The 2773-nt window shown below is 34.0% G+C and overlaps 1 pseudogene; it reads right to left on the minus strand.

The window, feature by feature from the left end:
- Nucleotides 1-730: 730 nt before the first annotated feature.
- On the minus strand, nt 731-1511 carry LOC129480177 (heat shock protein HSP 90-alpha-like; annotated as a pseudogene).
- Between the last annotated feature and the right edge of the window lie 1262 nt (nt 1512-2773).

Genomic DNA, 2773 nt, shown 5'->3' on the forward strand with positions numbered 1-2773 from the left:
TTTGTACTCTATGGGCAATATTTTTGAGGAATATACTTGTATGCCTAGAAAATCTCAAGCAAGTGTGTGAAAAATTAACAGTCACGAAAATGCGAGTAACTCAGTTGAAAATTATTTAAAAATCAATAGCTTTCCTATCTGCCAGCAATAACCTCTTAGAAATGTATTAAAAAAGATTCTTAGTAATAAACATAAAAAATAGTTTAAACAACCTATAAATATCTTAACAAGAAATGTATACGACTTGTATGAGGAAAGCTATGCGCTATCACTAAGATATATAAAAGAAATTCAGTAAGCAGAGGTATTTTTTCCTAAAAGGCAAACTGAATATAATAAAAATTTTATTCCTTCTAAAATTAAGTATAAATATAAATACAATACAATTGCAATAAAAATTCCAGCTGAACTACTCCAAAATCTACTGCTAGAAATGAAGAAATAATAGGTAAAAATAGCTAAGACATTTTTAAAAGAAGAAATATGATATGAGATTTGCATTAACAGATAATAAAATATCATACTGGCAATATTCAATCAAACTATATGTGGGTAAAATTCATTAAAGGTAAAGACAATTTTCTAATAATAATAGATTATTCAGTGTAGTCCGTTGGAATGACTAGTTGTATATAAGAAAAAATAAAATTGAAATGGAATGCAAAAATGACTTCACATTAGTTTCTGATAGAGACAATTCACTTTATTAAGAAAATAAGGAGCAGTACTGTCAATAAGATGTCAGTCTCCACTTCTGATAAGACAACTTTAAGATCCATTTCTGGTTTTCCTTCATTCTGGTGTGGTAGTCCTTGAGAGAAACCATCTCAACACCAGAGGCAGATGTGTAGTACCTTAGCAGCTCTGAAAGCTTCTTCTGATTTTGAGAGTCTTCATGTATTCCAAGCTTTATGTTTTTAGATAACTGCTTATAGAACTTCTTGTAGTTCTCTTATCTTCTGCCAGTTCAGTAAAGAGTTCTAAGCATTTTTTGACCAAATTCTTCCTGATAACTTTCAAAATTTTGCTTTGTTGCAACATCTTACGGGAAATATTTAGAGGGAGATCCTCCGAGTCTACCACCTCTCTAATGAAGTTCAGATATTCAGGGATTAGCTCCTCACAGTTATCCATGATGAAAACTCTGTGTACATACAATTTGACGTTGTTCTTTTCCTTTCTGTTTTCAAACAGGTCAAAAGGAGCACATCATGGGAAAATAGAAGGGCTCTGTATTCCAACTGTCCTTCAACTGAAAAATGCTTCACTGACAAGTGATCTTCCCAGTCATTGGTCAAGCTCTTGTAGAATTCTCTGTACTCCTCATTAGTAATAGCATCTGGATTTCTGGTCCAGATGGGCTTTGTTTTGTTGAGTTCTTCTGGATCGATGTACTTTTCCTTAACTTTCTTCTTCTTCTTGTCACCATCCTTCTTTTCTTCTTCTTCCTCATCAGAACCAACATCTTCAATTTCAGGTTTGTCTTTGGATTCTTTCTCTTCTTTTGATGTTTAGAAAATTATTTGTTACATCTTGTAGGACCTACTTTTTGGACTTTTCATCCCCTGTAGTTGCCAATTCTGCAGGTACTAGTCCTCTAGAAATAGGTTAAACTGAAGCAACCTGATGGAAGGAATTCTCCACAGGGCTTGTTTTCCAAAGAAAAGTATTGTTTGGAGGAGCAAAGTTATAAGCCTACCTAAGCATATCATAAAGCTGTTCAAAAATAACTCAGACCCAGTCTTGTGGATGGAAATGTAGTGCTCAAGTCACATTCTGCTTAAAGTTGTAACAAATACAGATGAGTTAAAAGAAAAAAAAAAAAGATCCATTTCTGATATAGTGACCTTGGAGAAGATGAAATGCCTCAGCATGTTTGTTATTAACAAAAATAACAATTAACAAGGACCCAAACTTCTAATAGGGCATTGGGCTTGTCAAAAAGCATGGCCTGAATTTCAGCCTCCACACTCTTCTGTCCCCCAAGACCCTTTTTAGCCAGGGAAATTTGTGTGGTGCATGTGAGCCCTGAGATGGGTGTAGTATTCACACAGACAGTCTGAAAGGCAACTTGGCATGTCACATGTATGTAAGTTTTTTTTTTTAAACTTTCACTTACAGAAATGTATCCCTGAAAGATAACAGGATAAGTACGAAAATACGGAAACATTTTAAATAAGCAAACTATTATTAATAGGATGTTGGCATACCTAAGAAATATTGCAAGTTTGGTTCTAAACCGCTACAGTAAAGTGACCATTGCAGTAAAGCAAGTCACACGCACATTTTTTTTTGTTTTCCAGTGCATATAAAAGTTATGTCATACTATATTGTAGTTTATTAAGACATAATGCTATTATGTCTAAAAAACAATGTACATACCTTAATTAAAAATATATTTTTCCTAAAGAATGCTAACAATTGTCTGAGCCTTCAGGGAGTCGTAATCTTTTTGCTGGTGGAGAATCTTGCCTTGATATTGATGGCTGCTTACAAATCTGGTTGGTGACTGCTGAAGATTGGAGTGGCTGTGGCAATTTCTTAAAATAAGACAACAATGAAGCTTGACACATTGACTCCTCCTTTTGCAAAAGACTTTTCTGTAGCATGTAGTGCTCTTTGACAGCATTTTATGCACTGTAAAACCTCTCTCAAAATTGGAGTCAGTTCTCTCAAAACTTGCTGCTGTTTTGTCAACTAAATTTATGTAATATTCTAAACTTTTGGTGTCGTTTTAATAATGTTCACAGCATCTTCACCAAAAGTGGATTCC

This window comes from Symphalangus syndactylus, chromosome 4 (assembly GCF_028878055.3).
Source record: "Symphalangus syndactylus isolate Jambi chromosome 4, NHGRI_mSymSyn1-v2.1_pri, whole genome shotgun sequence".
NCBI classification, from domain to species: Eukaryota; Metazoa; Chordata; class Mammalia; order Primates; family Hylobatidae; genus Symphalangus; species Symphalangus syndactylus.